This window comes from Wasmannia auropunctata, unplaced genomic scaffold (genome assembly GCF_000956235.1).
Source record: "Wasmannia auropunctata unplaced genomic scaffold, wasmannia.A_1.0 LD336103.1, whole genome shotgun sequence".
In the NCBI taxonomy this organism is placed as follows: Eukaryota; Metazoa; Arthropoda; class Insecta; order Hymenoptera; family Formicidae; genus Wasmannia; species Wasmannia auropunctata.
The window spans coordinates 858,251-882,759 of record NW_012026787.1 but is presented as its reverse complement, the minus strand read 5'-3'; the positions used below and the strand labels follow the sequence as shown (position 1 = coordinate 882,759).

At 38.6% G+C, this 24,509-nt stretch overlaps 1 protein-coding gene across 1 annotated transcript in view; it reads right to left on the bottom strand.

Annotated features, from left to right (window-relative positions):
- LOC105457320 (transmembrane and TPR repeat-containing protein CG4341) overlaps positions 1-24,509 on the bottom strand; it is a 368,988-nt gene that overhangs the window by 59,237 nt on the left and 285,242 nt on the right. The gene's annotated exons all lie outside the window — the stretch shown is intronic.

Here is a 24,509-nt window from a genome sequence, read left to right as displayed (position 1 = left end):
AAGGAGACCCGACGAATCTTAAAATTTTTTACGAACTTCGACAAGTATCATGGCGCGAATAAAAAATTGCAAATGCAGTTTACTGCTTTCAAAAGAGTGAATCTTTACCTTCAATTTGCATTTTTGTTGAGCGTTGTACGATTTTTTTTCACCGAGTTATTCAACATTGAAGCAAAAAGGAACCTTTTTTTCCTTTAATGTTGAATAACTCGGTGAAAACAATCGTACAACGCTAAAAAAAAAGCAAATTGAAGGTAACGATTCACTCTTTCGAAAGCTGTAAACTGCATTTGCAATTTTTTATTCGCGCCATGGAACTTGTCGAAATTCGTAACAAATTTTGAGATTCGTCGGGTCTCCTTTTCTATCCGTGTAATTCCATGAAAGATCAGTAGGATCGTTTTCTTAAGTATCGATTTGGAAAGTAGAGATTTCAAGCTGTAAAATGCTTTTTTGAACATCTCGATACGATCATTTTTGACGAAGTTGCTCTATCTTGAAGTTTGCCTATTTTTAGAGGATAGAACAGGTGATCCTTTAATTTTTTGGACCAGTATATATATTGAAAGTAAATACTGCCATTCTCCGACGTTACAGGAAAACCGATCATTAACGAAGCAAATTAATAATACAATACAGTTTGCTTTTATTACGATGTATATTTCAAGTTTTGAGCAAAAAAAAACGTGAGGGTAAGGGCATATCTCTGCGATATAATATCAAAATGTCAAACGTCGTGGGAAGAAAGGAAAAGTTTTCCGTCTCTTAGACAGTGAGCGATTAATCTTCTCCCGAAGGACGTCACTTTCAGAAACGATATAAAAATATTACTTGTCAAGGCGATGACTTATCGCACGTGTGGTCGACCCGATTCTACGCGGTGGGATTAAATTGCGAGCGCAATAAGCGCGATTCGTAATACCCATATATGTGTACAGGAGTGAGGAGGGGGGGGGGAGTGAGGTACGAGGAAACCCTTTCGCGGCGAAGCTACATATTTTAGAAAGGACCCCGCCGCGCCTCCCTCGTGTCGTCGCGCGGTGATTAATCTTCCGGCGTAAGTTGTCATTCGAAAAACGATGAAAATATCACTTGTCGACAGGTGAAGTATAGTCGACCGGTCGGCGAACGACTTGCGCAAGCACTGTCGCGCTGATATATTTTCCTCGCCGCGCGTTATCGAAATCGGACTGGACGATATGGCGCGCAGTTATTTTTCTTACCTCGCGTGTTGCGTTATTTTTCTTACCTCCCCGACTGGGGGTCAGAGCCGGGCGGAATGTTGCACGAGAGCCCTCCATATCTTGGGAGGAGGGAGGGGGAGAGGTTTGAAAATTATTTGCGCTTCGCATATACCGTATCTCCTCCACATTTTTCAAATTGCTACTCCAAAATGGGATTGCAATCTACATACGTGTTATTCAGGCGGTATCTGTTTTTCAGGCAAAGAAAACGAGGAGAACGGATGCTGTGCCCGTGCATGATGGTTTATTATGGAGATTGTTCATAAAGATTCGCGCGCCTCAAAATCTCGACCGCGCGCGAACTTTTCTAACGAAGCGCGTTGCGTTTACAATTTTGAATTGGCTCGTAAATTACTGAGCGAACAAAGTTTGCTGTGCACTTCCGCCCCGGTGCATTTCCGCACCTCACGCGAGAGATGCTACATGCTGCCTTTTTCACCCGCTGCATGGCCTCGTTAATGTCGAGATATAAATTAACGTCGGGGCAAATTCCCCGACAAGTCACCCGAATCTTCACGGGTTGATAATTAACCGGGGAGATCTTCGTCTATTCCGTGGGCATTCGCGAAATTCCTTTCTCCTTTCCGCAGGAAACAACTAATTTGTGTTATCAAAATTACGGATGCATTTAGCGCGCGTAAAACCAAATCTTCGCGCGCGCGTCGACGTGGCGTCAAAAAAATTATACTAATGAGGCGCTTTGTGAGCCTGCGACGAGCGACGAGCTTGAAAAAAAAAAGAAGAAATGTGAAAATGACGGAGAAAGAGGAGCCGGGAGGGAACGGGATATTTCCTTTCCTGCGCGCGAACCGACAGGATGAAGAGAATCTCTGTTCGTTAACGAGCCGCTACTCTGCGTTCGTTAACTTTCAACAAGACGAAGACTCTAGTCGTATACATATATACATCCGTCACTTTGCCAGCTCCTTCTCTTGTAACAATCTCCAGTTTGCGCCAATTTGCAATTATACCCGTATTCTGCTTAATTTGTTATTCAATTCGCTCCGTTTACCGACCATGTACTGGAGCGATTTAGTAAATCTTTCCCAAATGGTACAAATTTGTTAATCGTATCGCAAATATATATCGCAAGAGATTATAAATAGAACTGACGTTTTGGGGAATTGTGAAAAAGGTTCCTCTCTCGACAGAATAGGTGATTAATTCCAAAATAATTAAAATCAATTAAAATAAATTTGGAATACAACCTGTTCAACAACGAAGAAGAATCTTTTTCACAACTGCCCAAAGCATTAGTTCTGTTCAGTAACTTGTAATTCCCTGCTACATGTTTACAATATGATTATAATGATTCCAATAATTAATTAAAATTAATTTATAAAAATTGTTGTTTTTTAGAAAAAAATCTTTTCTTATTAGTTTTTTAATCTATATATGATCTCAAAAATATGTAAAGAAAAATTTTATTTTGTAAAATTCGGAAAATTGACAAAGTTACAACGGATAATCTAAACGAGCAGGTCGTAAGCGCGTTTTTTTCAATACTCGTATATACTATTTTGCCAGATTTGCACAAACTCGGCCACATTTTATATTTCTTTATAAAAATTTATATATAGATATTTTTTAATATCATTCTCTATAATCTCTCTACTTTTTTAAATTTTTATTTTAATTTTTTATAAAATAAAAAAGAGAATTTCAATAAAAAATGTGTTTAATAAAAAATTACTTTTTTCAACTGATCCAAAAATACAATTGTTTAAAAAATATTGTTTAAAAATACAATAAGAAATCTAGAGTAATCTCTAGAATAATTAAAGAAATACATATAAATTACACTCTCTTCCAGAGTCTCTTCAAGAATCTCTCGAAAAGACTAAACTATAGCGCTATTTTATAAGAAATTTTGTTGATTCTTCGGATCAGAATTATGCAATACCATAGAGGTGCGCAATGAATGCTATGACATCATTTCTGCACAAAAAAAATAAATTTTCTTTGTATTAAACGTAACTGTTATATATAAGCAAAAATATATATAATTTAAATATATTTATTTAGTAATTTTTTAAATAAATTCTTGAATATTGTTTTTTTTTACTTGAAAAGGTAATTTATTCCTTTAAGTTGTTATATAATTGTTAAATCTATAATGTCAAACTGAATTATATTTAAGTCACCACTGCTCTTACTTAATAAATAATTCTTTTTTACTAAAACAATGGAATTAAATAATTTAAAATAATTCCCAAATTTGGATTAAATTTCATTGTTTTATTTAAAAATAACTATATTGTTTTAGTTAAAAATAACTATTTATTAAGTAGGAGCAGTGGCGACTTAAATAAAGGTTCAGTTCGACACTGTAGATTTAACAGTGTATAAAAAAAACGAAATTCCTCTTTTTTTTTAATCTTTTAACGCTTCTCAAGTAATAATTTAATTTCGCTTTCCACCATACCAGTGAAAACATTTTACTGGACCGACAAGGTATAAAATTCTCTGTCTAATTCCTGCCGCTATTGTTCGATCGAGAGTTACTAGCTGGATGTGGAATTGAAGTACGGGCCAATTTACACAGGCGGTCGTGCCAGAGAACGAAAAGACAAATCGCGCGCGTAATTCCCCCGCTGTCGTTCGTTTAAAACGCGAAACTTAATAAAGCGACGTGGCGTGTCAAATGCTGTTACTGTCAAACCCGCGTGCACGGCAGCTTCGTGGCAGTTCGAACGGGGAACACGTGTGGTACATCGGCAAAATAAACCGCAATTGTTCGTCGGGATCACACGGATATATAATTACATGAATTATCCCGGATTCTATAACAAGCAATCGCGGCTCTACGGGAGTATCTTGTAATATGACGGTTACACTTTGCATTGGCCAATTTCGATAGCAAAGCGAGGAAAACTCCTCGTCGGAAAATTTCATTTACATTTTCCATGAAACGCAGAAAAGGAAAGAAGACCGTATGGGTAATGCCAGATTATAGCCAAATATCTGTCCGTTTATGCGGCGGACCAATAAAATAGAAACGTCCGTGAAACGTTTGGCATAACGCGAATATGCCAATAAAAGCTCGGCAACGTGGAACGTGGAAAAGTTGCTTCGGGGTCACCGCGATCACGAAGCGCATATCTCACGTTCAGAAGACTGAAAATGCAAGCGTGAGGATGTACGATGAGATTTCGCGAGACGTTATTTCAAATCTCGAACATACAGACAAGTTGACCACGATCGTCGACTGTCGTTTATCATCAACGATGACGTTCGCCATGTTTGCACGAAAACAAGTGGCTTAATTTCTAGAGATGTTGTGTACGTTTAATTTTAATGTTTCATTATTCATCAAATTACATAAAATATGACCATTAAAAATATAATTTTGTACTAATTTTGGGAGTAAATTCTAACTTAATTATGATTACTAATTTAGAAGTATTTAATATTCCACATGATAAATTACGTAAAGTTAATGTAAATAATTCGTGGCTGAGAACATGAGGTGATATTTATTTGCAATAAATTTCTTTACAGATTCGTTGAGAATGGTTCGTATATAGGTATAGATGCAAACTAGCATTTATTTAACGTCGCAGGGGAAGGGAGATTTATTAGATGCAAGTGAGCATCTAGTACCTATTTATTAAATTGATTAGCAATTTAATACGTGATAATATGGTTCTGTTTCAATCAGGGAGCGTTGAATCCGGAAGTAACGGCACGCAGTTTCGTCGAAACTAGGATACGTATGTAAAATCACATAAGAAAATAATAGAAGCACCAAGATCCTGCTATGACCGTGCATTGGCCTTCCTTATTCGTTATGTGTGAAACACTTATACGTAATAGATATATATTGTTTAATTAATAAATAAATTTGATATTTTTATTATTCACATCGAAGTTTTTCTTTTATTTGTGGCGCGACACAATGCTACTATTTATTGTTAATATAGAACATAATCATTTGACATTTACAAAGCTTCTCTTAGTTTTGACATTTATTTATATTCACGAACGTGAATATAAATATGAAAATCGTTTGTCTAGATTTAACCCAAATTGAGCGTTTGTTTATATCAGGAGCTTGCTTTATGAAAATCTATTCTTACACGATCTCTGAACGTCGTTTTATGTTTTATTATTAATGCACGGGCGTGCAGTTAACCCGTAACGTCTCCATCGAGCGATATCGGAGAATGACCCTTTAAAATCGCGATGCTCCAGTTGTTTATTTAAAACTTTACGTTCAACCTAATACATAATTACTCTTGCTATGCAACTTTCGCGTAATTGTGGTACATTCAATTGTGTAGGCATACACAGGCCGACAGGCAAGGTTTCTGCGATTTATTATTAGAAAGCCCTAAGTCACGATAATTATTGTGAATTAAATTACGCAGGTCACGTAAGGTTACACGGAAATAAAACGCCGCCGTTAAAATGCGGGCCGAGCGATGCCGAATGAATCGCGAAGGAAGCAAATGGACGAGCGAGCAAGTTTGTAATTTCATTAAAGTATTTGGATGTTTACATCCTACCGGACGGCTCATCGATCGGACTATGTCCCGGCTAACTAAATTTAACCAAACTCAACTCATACAACTTTACCTCAATGATAGCGATCGCGGCTGGTTCTCCACAGACCGGCATTTAATAAGACTGGCACGCGAAAAATTCGCAAACCTCGCAATTTAAGTTCATAAAAAATCCGTACAAAACATATACTTAATTACGCGTAAATCTGGAATTACTAGAAAGAATGAGAGAGAAAGAGAAAGAGAAAGAGAAAGAGAGAGAGAGAGAGCGTTCTCATTAGTATTAAATTGTATTTCAGATTGTTCTTGTGCAATTAAACGGATAATTAGAGGTAAAAGTCGATAAAAGAGGTAAAAGCTTTTTTTTTATCATACAATAACGAGAAATGCGTTGCGATAACTATACGGCCCACGCGCGCATTATTATTATAATTTGACGTCACGAGAAAAAGCGGGGGACCACGCATAATCTCTTCTTCCCTTCTCTCCCCCGGGAAATAGCACAAAATATCGAAATGGACGAAAAAAATAAAATGATAAAAAAAATACGTCGCCTCTGATTTCTATATTTCGACATGTGCACGCGCATTCGAAAAAAAATGTCCGATATTAAATTTTCAACGCAGAGCCTCGTTGACCGCGCTGCCGATATTTAAAAAATTGATATTTGCGCACAGCAGTTATGCACTTTAATGCGCCGCTGATTTCTTGCGTGCGTTTCGCGGCTGTGCAAAACTGTCGGCAGCATAAATCACGCGCTTCGCCCCGCGCGCGTTTTCCGCGTTTAATTATGCATCTCGTCGCAAATGTGATAACGCGTACGATGCGTATACGCCTAAAAAAATTGATTGCAGGCGTGAGCGCATGAAAAACGTCGTGTAACGCACAAAAACTTAATAATCTCATAAATAAATTGGCAGCGTCATTTTTGTTGTATGCGTACTGTTAATGACTTATATTTGAAACGTTATGTTAACCCATACTGTCGATGCACGCGCGTATTCCGGGTAACGATTGTGAAGTAACGATGCTGAATTAAATGTTGATTTAAATGTTTATATACTTTTGTGCGAGTTTTTCATTATGACGCCAGATCGCCACCCTTAGAATAAACAGTTTTCAGACTTCATCTCTCACAGAAATTTAATACTAAAAGATAGTGATTTATTTTGAATATTAAAACTAAATCGAATAATTGTGCTTTTAATACTTAATATAAGTAATTTCTAGTAACAAATTCGCCAATATTAAATTGTGTTTTTAGTAAGAGATCTCATTTTCGTTTTAACATTTTTAATAGAAATCTTATGAAGTTGAATATTACTATTCAATGTATCAGATACCTAATAATTTCATGTAAAATGAAAAACTGAAGCAATGCTTGGAAATTTTTTATTCTATAAATAAAGAAAAATCACTTCGATAAAATACAAAATGCTTTATTTCAGTTTCAGTGCAAAACTATATATGTACCAACGTTGGAAATTCTATCTTCATCTTTGTCGTCTGAATATTTACTACCTGACAAATTTTATGCGCGCGCGCATGTGTGTGTGTGTGTGTGTGTGTGTGTGTGTGTGTGTGTGTGTGATGAAACCTAAACTCTACTTCTTCACTTATTAGTACATTCAACCTAAAATGATAAAAACAGTTCCAGTAGTGAAAAATATTCTGGCTAATGCTTGAAAAATTATTTTTTGTGACCAGAGCGGCGTGTCAACGAACACTTCTTTATCTTGCAAACTGCGTTTACAATAATTCCTTGCGATGGTGATAATAATATTTTTTGCAAATATTATAAATTAATAAGAAACAACACGAGAAATGTTATATGCAAACAGCAATGAACATACGCTTGTTCATGTCGGTTGCTTACTAAATAATAAATATGTTTCTTGCGTGCGCTGACATGCACGCAAGAGACATTGAGCGTGTTAAAAGTTGCTTTTTGTCGGGACAAAGTAAATTTTTTCGAGATTTTTATTATTCAGAAATTTTGTTAAATTACAGTAGTAAAATAATTTCTACGATTTATCACACAATCAGATAACACGCGTGTTTAAAAGAGACATTTTTATGACACCTTTTCTGACATCTTTTAGACATGCACGTTTAAAAAACGTCTTTATGTTATTAATGTTTTTTAGACATGCATATCGTCTAAACTCTAGAAAAACTGCTATAATAATGTTTTCGCGCGGTCATATTTTGAAATACACGGTGGATATTCTGCTGGTGCGTTGACAAAAAAGTGAAAAATTATGCATTGACTAGAAAGAGTTAACGGTTTTAGGTTCTATAGAAATTCATCACCATTTTTAGAATTCAACGTTCTCCCGTTAGAGTGACGTGCTTCCCTAAATTCGGCAACGTTTGCAACGCGGTTGCAAGATTTTTTTGCCCAGGTCATTTGTCCAACGCCGCCACGTTGTTGAAATCTCGAAAATTTCACTTAAAACACCATCGGCGCCTTAAATGTCATCCGTTTCGAGGCAGATTGCGGAAATCGGTCATAAGTCACGCACCATCTCGTGATTGTCAATCTAATCTGAAAGTCCAGCACCTTTAAAAAATATCATCGGCCTCGCGCATGGGTACCGTCACGTTCGCCCGCGTCACTCGACTTCAATTTCCGCGTAAAAAGCTTCCGCGGCGAAACGGTCATCTAGCAAAAGCGGCGGGCGAAAGAAAGGGAGGAAAAAGGAAGACAAAACATCTGCGACGCGACTTATCGGGCGCGATGCCGGAACGAGGGCGGATGTCGTCGGCCGACGTCGATAGCGCCGCGCCGGGGTGTTAATCGCCGATCGCAAAAGCGTCAGCCGCGAGGGTGGCCGAGCGAGGGGGCGGCAGGGAGTAGGAGGGAGGGGGGGAGAAAGAGGGGGCGCGATAAACCGCGCGTCGGCTTATGGATTTCGCAATGGCGACGATCGATAATGCCTGAATTGCAGTTGGAATAAAAACGGCGATAAAGGAGAGCACGAACGCGGCCCGTCGTCGTCGCGATACGCGATCGGCGGAGCAGCTGATATTTATCGATCGCAGCTGTTATCTCGGGTTACGCCGCATTATCCTTACGATTATTAAATTTAGCTGTAATCCCCCATCACGCGCTATATATATCGGATGCGCAACGGTCGTTTGTGGCGTCGTTGCGTTAACGCGGTATATAGGTTTCACTATACAGCCGATGATATTCCGTTGTCGAGGCCCGTTATTGCGCACGCAAACGTTACGCACGCATAAACGTGCGAATACATATTGAGACGAACGGTCGTCTTCGCCGCCCGTTGGAATTTCTCGCGCAAATTTCGCGTATCAAATTATTACGCGGGAAACGCACGCACCGCACGTATCTATACGGTCGGATGTAGGTATGCCTGGCCTGCGGTTATATATGTATACGCGCCGCCGAATTTACATCGCACCCTTCGGAATTTCGGTGACACAATAAGGGCTCTCGATTTCATCGATATCCACGTCGGATCGATTTCGTCGTAAAATGCTTCTCCCTCCCAAAAAGAAGGAAAAAAAAAAATCCGGCACATCGCGCGACTGCTTATTCGCGATCGCCGCCTTTCGTCAGCCGTATTTCCCGACCGCGGCATCAATTCTGCCGTTCGCCACGGGATCGTCAGAATGCATTTATCGCGAATGGGCGCCGCAACGACGACGACGACCGTCACCGCCATTGTCACCGTCGTCACTGTCATCATCGACGTTGCCCGTACCGAATTGCTCGATCGACTGCCGCCATTGTCACGCGGCGGAGTCGTGTGTGTGTGTATGTGTGTGTACGCGCGCGGCATATTCGTGTCCGTCCGATGGGTCGCCGGTGGTTATCTCCGGTGGTCATACGCGCCGGACTTTTCCAAGTCGAAATCGGAGCCACGGATTTTCAGACCGTACACGGACGACCCTAAAATCCGCAAGTGCAAATACGAGAGAAATCGCCGTAAAACAAACATTGCGAGGCATCGATAGCGACCGAACGTGCGCTTTATCCCCCGTTCTTCCCGTGGAAAACGAGAAAAAAATGAATACGGAAAGTGTAAATATATGTATTCTATATGTCGAAAAGAAGAGGGAGTACGATTGCAAAAAAAGAAATTCTGAAAGATCCATAGAATACTGCTCTGACGTTGTACACTACCGTTCAAAAGTTCGCGTCTCTAAATTTTGAAGGAAAAAAGTTAAATCAGCTTTATTTAATATTGCAATTGTACGGAAATTTATATTGTTTCAATCGTAAATTTTGTTCCAATAATGTACGTTCAAAAATGAAAATAAAAATACACTCTTGGCCATAAATGTAAAGCCCTCACAAATTAACGTGAACGTTCTATATCTAACAAAAAATAAATTAAAAAACAATTTTATTAAATATATAAATATTTTATAAAAAATAATATTTATTTTTATATAATTTTTATATTTTGTCAGTCCTTCTTTAATTTTATTGCCTTGTCCAAGAAAATGTGGTAAATTGGAGGTTTATACTTGTGACAAAGGCTGTATCGTCAACAAAATAATTGTATTTAGTAAAAAATCGTGTTTTTATTTATTTAAAAAAATTATAGAGCGGTCCAAATTTTTGAACGGTAGTGCAATATAGGTATATGGAACAAAATTGTGTTAAATTAAAAAACCATGTTTTAGGAACCATGTTTCAGCGAACAATGGGCGGATATATATTCTTTCAATAAACATATATGGCGCGCTCCTTTATTTTCCATTATTTGCAATTCTCTTTACACAATTTTTCGCAATTTCACATGTATCTACATACCCCGTTAAAGGATATTTATGTCTTTATAGGACGCCACCGTAAAGCGATCGTTGATGTGATCACCGATGCCGAGAGATCGGCCTGCTTCGTTCTTCCGACCTTTATGTCTCGGACGCATTTACTCTTATTACTCCGTGGGAGATTGGCCGTAGCGTGAACGAGAGGACGGCCTGTTGCGACCGCATCGCCGGTAATTGAAGCCTTTCCTTTCCCTTCTCGTCGAAGCGCACCGCACACGATTCCGTAACGATCGGCGATTTACGACACTCTCGCCGTATTTTAACGATCGCCTTTTAAGGGCGGGAAATAAAGAGAGAAAGGGACACCGCGTACCCACCCTCGGACGACGCGAGCCCCCCTTCCGAGCCCCTTCGTCGCGCAAACAGAGAGGACGACGCCAGGCATCGGGATATAAATCGCAAGGGACTCGGCGCAATTTTATGTACTCTGCCTCGTAAAAAAGAATTTATAACGATTTTATGCGGCGCGAGCGGGCGAGCGAGCGAGCATGCGCCGGCTGCTGTCCTATCGGCGATTTCGAGAGAATTTATGTTTATTAATTGTTTATCGGATCGCGCGGGGCCGAGAAAACGGCCGGCCCCGCGCTATGTACACAGAATGTCACGGGGGAAAATACGGTTGCGTCACTAGTGCCAATATTGCCGTTATAATAGGGTGATTTATGTTACAATTTGCTCGAAGATCGAGAGTCTTAATATGATTTAAATGTATTTAGCGCGATAAATATAATGCACGGTTAATACAAAGTCAACTGTTCATTATCCGCTAACTGAAATAACGCGAGACAAAGACTTGCCTCGACATGCTTTTTATCAAATTTAATATCGAAATTTATTATATCTATATTTATACTTCCTCTCTCTCTCTCTCTCTCTCCTGCTGTATATTATACGCATTATATACGCCCCGGGAAACGCTGTGGTAAGACTTTAAGTTAATTTTTACGATCGGCGTTCTCCAGGCCAAGTGTTACTTCGGCATCTTCCGAAAGCCAGGAATAACTTGTCGATAACGCGCGACGCGCTCGTTATAGTCTTTGCGCAAGAATACAGTCGAATGGAAGTTTCGTATCGAACGCGCTTCTCGTGCGCTCCTTATGCGAGTTACCCGAAGTTGCCCGATACCGATCGGAAATTTTCTACGGAAGTTCTAAGTGCAGTCGTACTTTTTGTTTTTGCGCCATTGAGAGAGTAATTATCACCGCGTAATGGCGATCAGTAACATAATCGAGCGAGTAATTGGTTGTTGTGTAATAAATGTACTGTAAATATGTACTATGTACTATATAAAATGTTATTATTGTCACCATGGCATGAAAAATGTAAACTGCAAAATTTCAAACTGTTTTTTTTTTTAAAACCAATAATTGGAAAATTGTTATATGTGATCAGGCGCGATTAATTCATCAATTTTCTCTTATTTTCCTATAAACATTCTATAAACATTTACGTTATTGTATTTATTATATTATTATATTTATTTTATTTTATTTATTTATATTTATTTTACTGTTTTATCGAAAAAATATTACAAATTTATGCAATTGACAAATAAATTCCTGCCGCTTTTGTCTACTAAAATAGGTATGTCGATACAATGTATTCTTGAAGAAATCGATTTTCTTACTTTTACATAATATAAAGAATTACTTATAGTCTCATACAAGAATATCCGATCGATTTTCTGTCTTTTATTTTATTTTTTACAGAACGTGTAGCTGCACAGCAAAATAAATTCCAACGTCGATATAATGCTCCTCAGTTTCATAAAATAGCTGAATGTCCATGTTCGACAAAATCGGCCTTAGGTAGTGAAAAAAATCGCTTGAGATATTCCTGTAGACAGCAAATCGGTGATAAAAGGAGTAGCCCTGTCAATAAGATACGATAGTCCTTGACGAATATGGCCGAGGAAGCAGCAGGTTTTTCGTGAAGTCGGGCCTGCTGTTCCCTGTCGCTATTTGGCATCGTTCCCGTGGAAAAAAGGCGCTTGAACTTTCAACTCTTGAGATAGAGTAGGCCGCGACAAAAATCGGTCACATATGTGGCAGAACTTTGATCCGAAAATACTGAAGGAAGCTTTTAACATTCAGTAGGTATACAATTTTTTTAATGCAAAGAGTAGATAAAGTGTTTAAATAAAGTTTCGAGCAAAATATATTATAAATAATTAAATAATGTTGCAGCAAATATAAAAGCGTCATAAATTAGCCTGCTTGAAAATAAAACAACAAATTTACCTTCTCGATTTTCAAATATTCAGTATACTTTAAATATATAATAGTGAATAAACTTTAAACAATAGCGATTTAATCTTGCTTTCTCTTATAATCTTTCTGGAAGTTTTTATTAGAAAAATTTTTAATAAAAGCAATTCGCTTAATTGAAAATAAATGGCCAAAAAAGATGTAAATATATATATATGTACTTATATATATATAAACGATAACAAATGGACTATCATATCTCTTAGAAGGAATTAAATTCCTTAGAAATGGATTTTCGATAAGAAAAATGGCACTGTAATTAATTGAAAGATCGTAAGAGTAAGGGAAATAACTGATTCGTGTTAAGAGATTGTATCAACTATTTTTAAATTAAAACGTATGATGTATACGTCGACGTGCGATGATGCGGAAGATAAAGGCCGATTGAACGTATCGATTATTGACATTTTTCCTCATACTTCCAATTTTACTGAACATGTTCGACATGGAGTTTATAGCTGTTACGGCGAAGTTTTGATTCGTGGTAGCAATATATCGTACATGTAATCTCGGTAAATCTAAAACTCGCGTTCTGGTATCGGAATTCTATTTAAGCGTCCCGAGGAGCATATTTCCAACTATGTAATTAACAAGCATTATGCGTAAAAATAAAAATTACATGAAAAACTTCCGCAATAGTTTTATACTCCGGCAGGAAATATTAATTACGAAATTCCTCATTAATTCACAGATCGCTGAAATTTTTTCACATGGAATTCATCGAAAATATCTGAAATATTAAATATTATTATTTATGAATTTAATTAATATTTTACGTAAAAATAAATCTCTCTCGCGCGCTTCTTTCAGGTTGTAATACCTTGAAATCAGAACGACTGACAGTTATTACGCGAATTTATAACTGCGTGACGAATACTCAAGAATGCGCGTAATGTATTCCTCCGTTTCTAAACGGCATCACACGATACAACTAATAAATGACATTATTTGTGAAATTAATATTTTACTCTTTCGCGTCTGTAATACTTTAAAATTAGGCTGCTGCTCATTTATATTATGCGGATTCACAAATACGTGACGAATTATACTCGAGTATAATGTATTCTTCCTTCTGTTTCTAAACCACACAACACAGCTGTGCTTGTCCTGATTCGGAAGTATCGATTTAATGTGCGTCGTTCTCTTTCTCCTCTCCCCCTTCTCTCTCTCTCTCTCTCTCTCTCTCTCTCTCTCTTCGCTTTGATAAGTTCCACTGAACGATAAAGTTCCGTCGGATCGATCATCATCCCGTACGAATTAGTATCGTATCATGCGTTATACCTGTCATTTGCACGCCTCGCATCGAACGTGGCCAGCTTGAAGCACTCTCGAAGCCCACTCGGGGATTCACCGCATCGTGTCGAAGTTGAAAAAGTGTTAAATCCGCAAACATCAAAGGGAGACGAGCCAGCGCAAAATGTTTCACGCGACGTCGATGTTTCAATCGGCATCTCTCGACGCCGCCGCCGTGATACATCGGTGGCGATTTCTATCGGCTCACTCTCGTTTTCGCGGGGTCAAGCTCGGAAGCGTTACATCCATCAAGTCAACGGCAAAATCATCTCTCGCATTGTCAAACGTGAAAAACTCGACAAGTTCTAGTCATTTACTTATAAAGCAGTTAATGAACATTCAAATTTGCCCGAAATTTTACGACACTTATATTTAAAAAACCCATATATTTATCAATAAGATATTTTTCTCATTGATCCATTTTCACTTATTATTACTAAAAATTTTTCAAATCGTGTATTTAATGGAAAAAAAATAAGGCAAACAAGAGGTTGGTGCTAAATTATTTATTTCGCATGAAATTAATATTGAATGAAATTTCAAACGTTTCGATCTTGCATCAAGTCTTCATCTTTTGCGAAAACGTTCATTAAAAGATATTCTTTTATATTAATCTTAAGAAGTATGAAAAAAGTGTAGTGTAAAAATATGCCATTATATATTTATATGTGTATTTTTCGTGCATGAAACGAGACGTATATATTTAAGGTACCCACTTGAGAGACAGTTGAAATTTTTATACTGTAAATAGTTTAACCTGTTTTTAATCAGACCACTCTAGACCTCTTTCACTTTGGGCGAACACTCGTCCGCGCCGCGCGTTTTCGCGTGATGCGGTAATAAACAGGCAAACAAGAAACTTAATTCCACATATATAAATGCAACACAGCGGTTCGTGGTCTACCTGTTAGGTACACAGGGTGTTTAAGCGCGGCAGGGAGGGGAGGGGGAGAGAGTTTACGCTGTCGATACCCTTGCTGGGGTAACCTGCACTGGGCGAACGCTACTTTAACGAGAGCTCGTCACGCTCGCGTGGCCCGTTCATTAATGAGTCGTTCGTATGTAATTTGCGGTTTCAAACTGTTTTTCTCCCGTTCTATTGGTGTCCGCTGAATTATGCAGCCCGGCGATGCGGAGAAAGCAGGCCAGAGCGCGCGTTTCTCTCTCTCTCTCTCTCTCTCTCTCTCTCTCTCTCTCTCTCTCTCTCTGTATGTTTTACGATGGAGAATCGAAGATAAATATTTTCGATTTGTAAAAGCGGAGCGCTCGCGTGTGGCGCGTTCGTTGGAACATTCTCGCTATTATTTAACCCACCAGGACGCGAAACGAATGTAATATTCGATATTAGGCAGATGCCTAATTCAGCATTGTTCCCTGTTGTCTCTCTCTCTCTTTCTCTTTCTCTCTCGCTGTCTCTCTCTTCCTATATGTGTGTGCGCGCGTGCACGGCGTGTGTTTACTCACTCGATAATGCGTGCCCAAATTACGTCATACACGTACACGTATACACACGCCCGTGCGCATGGTGTGGTGCGGTACCTATGTACAGAGAAGACCGCTGTCACGCAACGTTCAATAAAGCCCGGGGCAACATCGAGAAAGCTCACGCGTATTGTTCCTAACAATATAATATACGTCACTTCAATCGCGATGCGTTATTCGGATGTACAGCATCGGACGTTGTATTCATGCGTCGAGGAAAATCCGCTGCGAGTGCGGATAATTTACGGAGGGCGTGCAGGCGCACGCGCGCAATCGTCGCGGCGTAAGCCTACTCTCGGTGGCGACGATTACGCGACCTCGCAAGATGATGATGGCGTAAGATAAGGCCTTGGATTACATCCAAGGGATAACTTTGCATCGTCGCGCAGAACGCTACTATACGGCGATGCGTGCCATTTTAAGCTATAGAATCCTGAATTACATGATGCATATATTTTCATGCCCACTTCCTTGCATTCTGATGCAAGGAACTTAGCTCGGTTTGCAAGCTTGAAGCGCTGTATTTAGTCATCGCACGAAGATAGCACCCATGATGGCTTGTCAGTTGCATAGTGAGTGATAATTACACTGAGAAAAAAAATTTATTCTACGGACTAAATTTGTGTAGTTGTTTGATCCAATGGTTGATTTAATAATTATTTAGCATAAGCAATTATTTGCATAAAGAAAAGCATAATTCATTCATGTCAACAATCAAAATTTTTTCATCAAGAATTAACTAAACCAACTCAATTGAATTATTTTGTTCAAAATACTAATAGTATTTATTTATGTTTGCATGATATTTAGTTATTCAAGTAGTATATTTGTGAAAGTATCAAATTGACTAAACGATGCCGATGGGGATGATAAATAGTATGTATTTTTAATCAAACGGTTCAGTTAAAAACGAAAAATTTTTGTTGAAACAAAATAGTTTAGTAAAAAATAGTATTTTGTTTATAATATAGTAATAAATTATTTTGTGTCATCGTAGTAATGTTTAGTTGAACGTATCGGATTCAATATTTTAATAAAATGAAACAAATTTTGTATTTTTCGACAAATTTTTTTTCTCAGTGTAATAATTACTAAATAGCTCAATAACGCCTTTGCGAGCCGATATCACAGATGTTGGTGTGTACATAAGTTTTACTTTTAATATCAAATCACGTACAAATTGCACGCCACACGTATTGTCGGTCTTGAAACACAGTGGCTTGATATTGTAACAATAAAAATTATCACAAACCAACATCTGTATCGGCTCGCAAAGGCATTATTAAGCTATTTAAGTTTTATTCATTATACGAGCCTCAATTTCTTCAAGTTAAATTAATAATTACCAATTGTAATTGTAACCATCTAACGAATTGAATCTGTCATACGAAACATAGACGTAGGAAGAAAACAGAAGAAAAAAGCTTGATACCAATCACGTAATTGATTTTAAGATTTTGATTGATGCATGCGAGGAATCGAGGCATGAAATAATTAGAGTTCGACCAAAATCACTTTTTTAGTTTTGGCCGAAACTGAAAACGAATATTTAGTTTTTATTCAATTTCGGCTGAAACCAAAACCAAAACTGTTGGATAAGTCTTAAGCTGTATGATTTTCAAAACATCGTAGGAAAATGTGTAAAATTTATATATTCTTTTAAAAATAAGATTTTATAATATCTTATTAATATTTTATTAAAATATTCTCAATATCTTAAATATTTCTCACAAGAATTGTGACCGATGATAACTTCTCGAACGGTGCGTTGCAAACTAATTTCGGCTTACTTACCGAAATTTTCTCTCTTAATTTTGGTCAAAACCGAAAACAAAGTAAAACTTTGATTTTTTACCGAAACTGGCCATAACCAAAACCGAAACCAAAATTTCGGTCGAATTCTAAAAATAATGCACCATATTTACACGCGGTGTATCCTGCTCTTACATATCTATTAGTGCATAAAAAAGACATTGAATTGAATGCTGCGGCAAACGCAACAGTGAGTAAAGATACATGTTTAAAGAATATTAAAATCATATATTTGCAAAGAATGAAATAGCTGTGTAGACGATTTTGATATTCGATATTTGTATTGCTCAATTTTTTGCACACTGATAATGTCATTTTATATTTATCTTGCGGTTCGTCCGCGCGTTTATATCGAATTCAACTTATTTTTGTCATGTTGCATGCCCTTTTTGGAGTAAACATTTTTTGCGATTTATCAGCGTGATGTCTTAAAAGTTAGTTGGTGTAATAAACGGCAGAAAGAAATAGGTCGCTATCGTATTTTTTATATCACGTTGAATTAAATTTTTTTCTGAAATTTTTTCGTTTTACATTAGAAAATTGTTATATGAATAATCGATATCATGTATCCTCACACACGTGTCCACTACATCGATATTAATATTACTAGAAAGAGCGAATATGGAAACGATACTCATTCCGTACCTATCGATAGGTAAAACCGAAATTTTTTAAATAATACCAATTAAACCATTTAAAGCTTTTAGCAGGAATTAAAAGTCCGAATGGGTTATTAATGGATCTTTTAACGGTAAAATATGAACACACCGAGCGCACGATATTTCGCTTTTCATATTGCATTTCGATTTATAATCCTTCCGCACTAATGAAGCCCCGTGAAAATCCCAACAAGTATCTATTTATTCCCGAACTGAATAGTGGCGAGAGAGAAAGAGAAAGAGAGAGAGAGAGGGAGAGAGAGAGAAGGGGAAAAGGACAAAGCTTGTAGTTTCGCGGCAATGGAAGCCCGACCTGTTTCGCTCTGTTTCCTGCGGTCCATTCTGTTTCCCATTACATGCTCTGTCCTTTACAATCCGTAAAGCCAAATATTTGCAAAATGCAGTGTCCGGTGTGGAAAAGCCAGTACTTCGAGAACGTATATTGTCTAACACGGTGGAAGTCGATCTTTTCTCAGCAAAGTCTTGGTTAAATGTTAGCTTTTTCTCGCGACACGTGAATTTCTAATATTAATTACCTTGCTAAGAGCAAGCTTTACATTAACCCTGCAGTGGCACACATTTTCAGTAGGTACCTGAGAGTGGCATACATGAGTTATTTGTGTCTGACTTGATTTTAAGGTTTCTAAAGCGCAAAGAATTCTGTTAAAATTCACACATCATGTTCATTGAGGTCTCTGCTAAATTATTCTGCTATGACATTGGAAAAAAGTTTGGAAAAAATCATAAAAATTACTTTCTACACTAGAAATAAGAATTTAGGAACACTGATGCGAATGACTCATATGTGTCACTGCGGAGTTAACGTTTTGCTTAAGCATTTTTAAGATATCTATTAATTTCAATTTCTAGAATTACTGTTATTTCTAGAATTGCTAAATAATTATTAAAAAATCAGTGATAATTATATTATTTTAATTAAATTATACTTTGTTTAAAAAAAACTAAATTAAATAATTTTAACAACACTAATTCTACTAATATCTCAGCGTTACGCCAATTTTGTGATAGCTCAATCAGTTTCACCGATCATCTCGGATATTTTCCGCGTCGAAATCAAACATCATCGGCGAAATCGTGCGGCAAAGGCCACGTTCGTGATTTCATGGAACATATGTTAAATCGTGGAAGGACTCGCGCGAACGGAACGCGGTGGAACATTCATTTTTCCGCTCGGTTTTGTCGATCGGTAGGTTTAAACGAATCTCCGAATCGTACGGTTTTCTCTGAGTATTACAGTCAGGAATGGAACCCTCTCGCATACTCCTCTCTTCCCTCCTCCTCCCATCCCCTCTTGTCTTTGTCTCTTTGCCAAACTGTGTATTTTTTGCCGTCGATTTTACAAACATTCCCTCGTTCTTCTCCATTCCTCGCTTTTTCGATTATTTCCTTCGTTCTCGTTTTTACACCGTACAGCGGCTTAGCGCGAATCTGCGCACTGGTTTTCAATATATACAATACAATATTTCTGCGTGAAAAAATTTATATGCCGTACAAAATGCCACTGAACAAATATGCTTCTACGTACACTTGACTTGTATTTTTCTTGCCGTTTCGGTTTAAATTTAAGAAAATCAATCGGCGTTAACGATACGTTTTCATCGACATTTTTAAACAGTTGAGATACTGAAGTTCTAATTTAATCTTGATAGCCCAAAATATTCTTCCGCGTATTCTGTAAAAATATCAGGGAATAAATTGCGACACGTAATAATATAAGTTTGCTTATCGATTTGGTATATACGTAAATTTTGGAAGGTAAAGTTAAAATTTTAAAATATAATTAATAAACGTATATAAATCTTCATATCTGCAGTTTAAAATCGCGATTATTAAACGATTATTAAACGCGAAATTATTTAAACTGTTTAAAGTATCAACTGCAGTGCCATCGAACAATTAAAACGCGCTGACTTCGTGTAATTCAATAATTGCATTATGCGAGTTTGCGCAATAATTCGTCAAAAATGAAGAATCACGTAATATTCGCGCCGCTGCCCGCGCCGAGTCTCGAATCGTGTTAATGCAATAATTATCCGCGGGATGTGCGTAGGTATATCTATATTCCCGCATTCTTTCGCGCATTGAAAATAAATTTTTTCGCGCGGGCACATTTATTTTATTTTAAATATATCGCGAACGCGCGGGCGGAAACGCATTTCCAACGTCACGGCTCGTCGCGTTTTAGCGACGTTTCGCGCGGTGGAGTACGTGAGCAAAATTGCGCCCGGCAAAATCATGACGCCAGCAGCAACAACCCCGCCGCGCGCGCCGCGCCGGTGTCGTCGGCCTGATTTTCTGAGACGTCACCGGCACCAGCGGCGGGGCGCGCTCATCCGCGTTCCTTCACCGACGGAACTTTCATTCTCTCTCTCTTTCTTTCTCCCTCCCTCCTTCCCCGCCGCGCTGCGAGAGGTCCGCCGCGCGGAACCTGGAGAATAATTAATTTTCGCCGACGCCATTGTTCTCGCCTTCGCGTAACAAGTGGACGGCTTCTCGCCCACCCACCCTCCTCCTCCCCGCCTCCCCCCTTTCAGAGACACACCCGCGCGGAGTTCTTTTCCTACGCATTTCCGCGGCTTGGTCTACGGTCTTCCGATCGCACGTATGTACATGTTATACGTAAACATACATGCGCGCGCGAAAAGTTGCGGTCGCTGCAACCCTCGCTCTACGCAATGCAATACGTTCAGAGAGTTCAGTTGCGCGTCATAAAGAGCCAAGTCACGCGAGCCCCATGCATATATTATTCACGCAGCCGCGCCGTCGACCGCCCCGCATTCGCAATCGCGCATCCTCGCCCTTTTTATTCCCCCCCCCCTCCTTCCCCCTTTTATTTCTCCCGAACTCTGCGTTCTTTTTTTTTTCTCTTTTCTACTCCGCGCGCTTTTAATATCTCACGAAGGGAAGCGCGCGATCCGCAAACATCCGCGTTCCTGCACGGCGCGCACGTCACGTAACGTTATACGCGAACATGCGCGCGGCAATTTTCATCGGCTCGACAAGATCTGCTTACGCAATATTTACCGTCGCAATATTTACGCGCGACCACTCACGCAATTGTTCCCCTCCCCGTCGAGTGTTATAAAGCTGAATTTCTCACTCCCCCCCCCCCCCGGAAGCCGCGTGGCGTGGCCTTGGCGGAGGGAGTCTCCTCGATCGGTTTGAGTCTCAGAGCCTCTTGACGTCGCTGAACTTTAATAATTCAAGCTGTGGAAATGATGTGGATCTTAAGACTCATTTGCAGTCATCCTGTCTAGTAAAATTTAATGCACACCTAATAGCTCTTATTAAAGCCAAATGCATTCACATCTTATTATCTCCGCTTGTGGCTGCAGGGTCTCTGGTTTGCGCATAAATATTTAGCGTAATAAATACTTGCGAGGCTCGTTAAAATTTAGATATATAACACGTATCCTCCGAGGGGGTAACCACTCAGAAAATATATATGTACACCTGGACTTCATTGGACTTTATGGACTTCATCGAACTACACCGGAATTCATCGGCTTACACCGGAATTCATCGGACTTTATCGGACTTTGTCGGACTTTACTAGACTTTTATGGATATGGCTGCCTTTTCGGGTCTTCGTCTTGTGACACAGACGAAATTTTTCAAACTTCCAGACGAGTGTTAATGTCCGGACAAGGGCTTTCAAAAAACTCGATCAAAACTGAAAACTTTTTTTAGGAATTGGAAAAGTGACGACCTTTTTTAAGAAGTTGAATTACGTTTTTATCGAACTACGTCGGACTTCAATGGACTTTACCGAAATTCAAGGAATTCAACGAAATTCAACAGAATTCTGACAGGTTGTACACCGGAATTCAAGAGTGGTTACCCCCTCGGTATCCTCTAATATTTTGTAATGTTTCCATAAAGATGTTTTTTTTTTCTTAATTAAATTAATGATCCAAAGTTCGAAAGCGATACGGAAAACGTATTGACTCCTTTAAAGCAAAACTGGATGAATCTCCTCGCCATCTCTCAGCGAGAGCACTCTCAGCGTCAACGGGGGTCTACGCGGCCCGTAGATCGCGACTTCTGACTTCACGACCGCGCGCGCGGACAAGTGCGGCTTGTACAATATTTACGGCAATACCGGCACTCTACGACGATTGCCTCTCTCTCTCTCTCTCTCTCTCTCTCTCTCTCTCTCTCTCTCTCTCTCTCTTTCTCTCTCTCTCTTTCTCTCTCTCCTTTACCTTTTGTCCTTTCCCTCGTTCTGCCATAACACATTCGGTTCAGCTGACGGTGCGGGGACGTGGGAGCCAGGCGCTTTGCTCGTACAGGCACGTGCGTACTTTAGAGGCTAACCTACCGTCTGGTTATCAATTAAGATGCAATTCCCATAAAGTATGTATTTTTCCAAAAGAATAAAATAAAATGAAATAAATTAGTAGCTGCGCTCCGCTTTGGAGTAAACTTCGGAGGTGTACGGAAAAAAGCCTATTTCGCATGTGCGCGCGGAAAGAACGACTTTGCTGGAGGATAAAAAAAAATCTGAAAATAATTTTTGTCAGAGCACGATCAAAATATTTTGTCGGAAACTCAAAAATAATAAGCACTGCTGTCAAAAGTTTTGATATCCTGGCAATCAATTTGACTTTTGAACAAAATTATTTTGATGCTCTAACAAAAATTTTCAGATTTTTTTTTTGTTTTCCAGCAAAAATCGTTCTTTTCGTGCACAATTTTTAGCACGTTTTAGCACCGATATTTCTCGCCTCTTCATCGAAAAATGCGCCTTGACAAATGTGCAGTTCCGCGTAGAACTCGTGGAATTTGAGAAGTAAATCGACGAGACATTTACTAATTTCCCTTCTCTATTTTCTCCGATTTTCCTGCTCGATCGCCGCCGTACGAAAAAAAAGGAACGCCGATCAGTAAATCCGTTCCGTTTAAATACAAGGCCTCGTGTAGGGAAGCTTATTCGTCGTTTCAGCGGCGCTGACATTCGTCTTGAGAGCGAGAAGGACAAACGCCGTTATCGATTGCTCTTCGCGAGTGATATTGGTTCCCTTTTACCCAAATGAATTCAATCCGCCGAACCGGATCGAACCGGCCTACATCGGCACTGCGACGACTCTTTTCCTTCTTTTCTTTTTCGTTTTTAATCAGTTACCTCTGGTCCGGGGATACATTTTTGTTTCACGTCTGTCGTAGCGAATGCGATTCCGCTCCTCGCTCCGGCTGACGTAAAGAGAAACGATTCGGACCCACCCACTCGCGGCGCGCCGTATAAAAATTTGATCGCTTTCACGGGACAATCGGGCTTTTCAGCGTGACACGTACCTCCGTACTGAATTTACCGAGTAAATCCGCCGTGCAGTAAATCACCCGGCAGTTGATACGAGCCTGGCCGAGAGCACCGGAGAACAATAATTCTCCGCCCCCGCTCTCTCTCAGCGACTCCTTCCGTGTCGCGTTTTCTTTTTCTTTACTCGGGGGAGGGAAAGGAGCGGCACTTTTCACGCGCGGAGTAACCCAATCTCGGCTACACACACACACACACACACACACACACACATATATATATATATATATATATGTATATACATTCATTGTTATACGACCGATAATTAATTACCTCTCCAAATGTCCCTTCTTGTTTCTGTTTCAGTCACCGAGAAGGAGATTCGTCAATGGTAAGTTCGGTTCTACGCGAAAGGCAATGGGCTATTATACGAACTTGCGCCGAACTTGGACAGGATGATTAAAGATTTTGCCGATAATCAGACGGAAATCATTTAGACAGAGCTGATTTAATTTTGTGCTAAATTAAAATGAATGATTACTTGAACAAGTAGATTTAAAAAATTCTTTTATAATTTTTAATTATTATTAACGATGCAAAAGTTTTACTTTAATTTTACCTTCATAAATTTATACTTACACGAGGATTATTATACGTAGGCACAAAGGATTTCTGAAGGATTGCCCTGATGGATTACTAACAGAACAGGTATGCATTGTCAAATATATATTTAAACTGTATTAACTCTCTCCTTTCCTTTCATTAAGAATACGGAAGGAACGATTTTAATGGAAGGTTTAAAAAAGTTGCTGAAAGATCTGAAAGTACACCGAGAGAAAAATATAATTGGAAAAACTATAATTTATAGTGAATTTCTGAGACAATTATAAAATTATAATTAATTTAACCATGCAAATTATAACTGCTTTAACAATTAATACATTATGGCTGTACATTATGATTGGTATTATTATTTTTTAGTTATTATTACAATAACAAATAGTTAGCAAATGTTAAGAAAATACTTACTATAATTGCATTTACATAAAAATATTTATTTTATTTTTTTTATAAAGGTATCTTAATATTTCATATATCTTGATATTTTATATCAATATTTAAAATTATCATAATTTTTAGTAAAATTTTTTCATATTTGG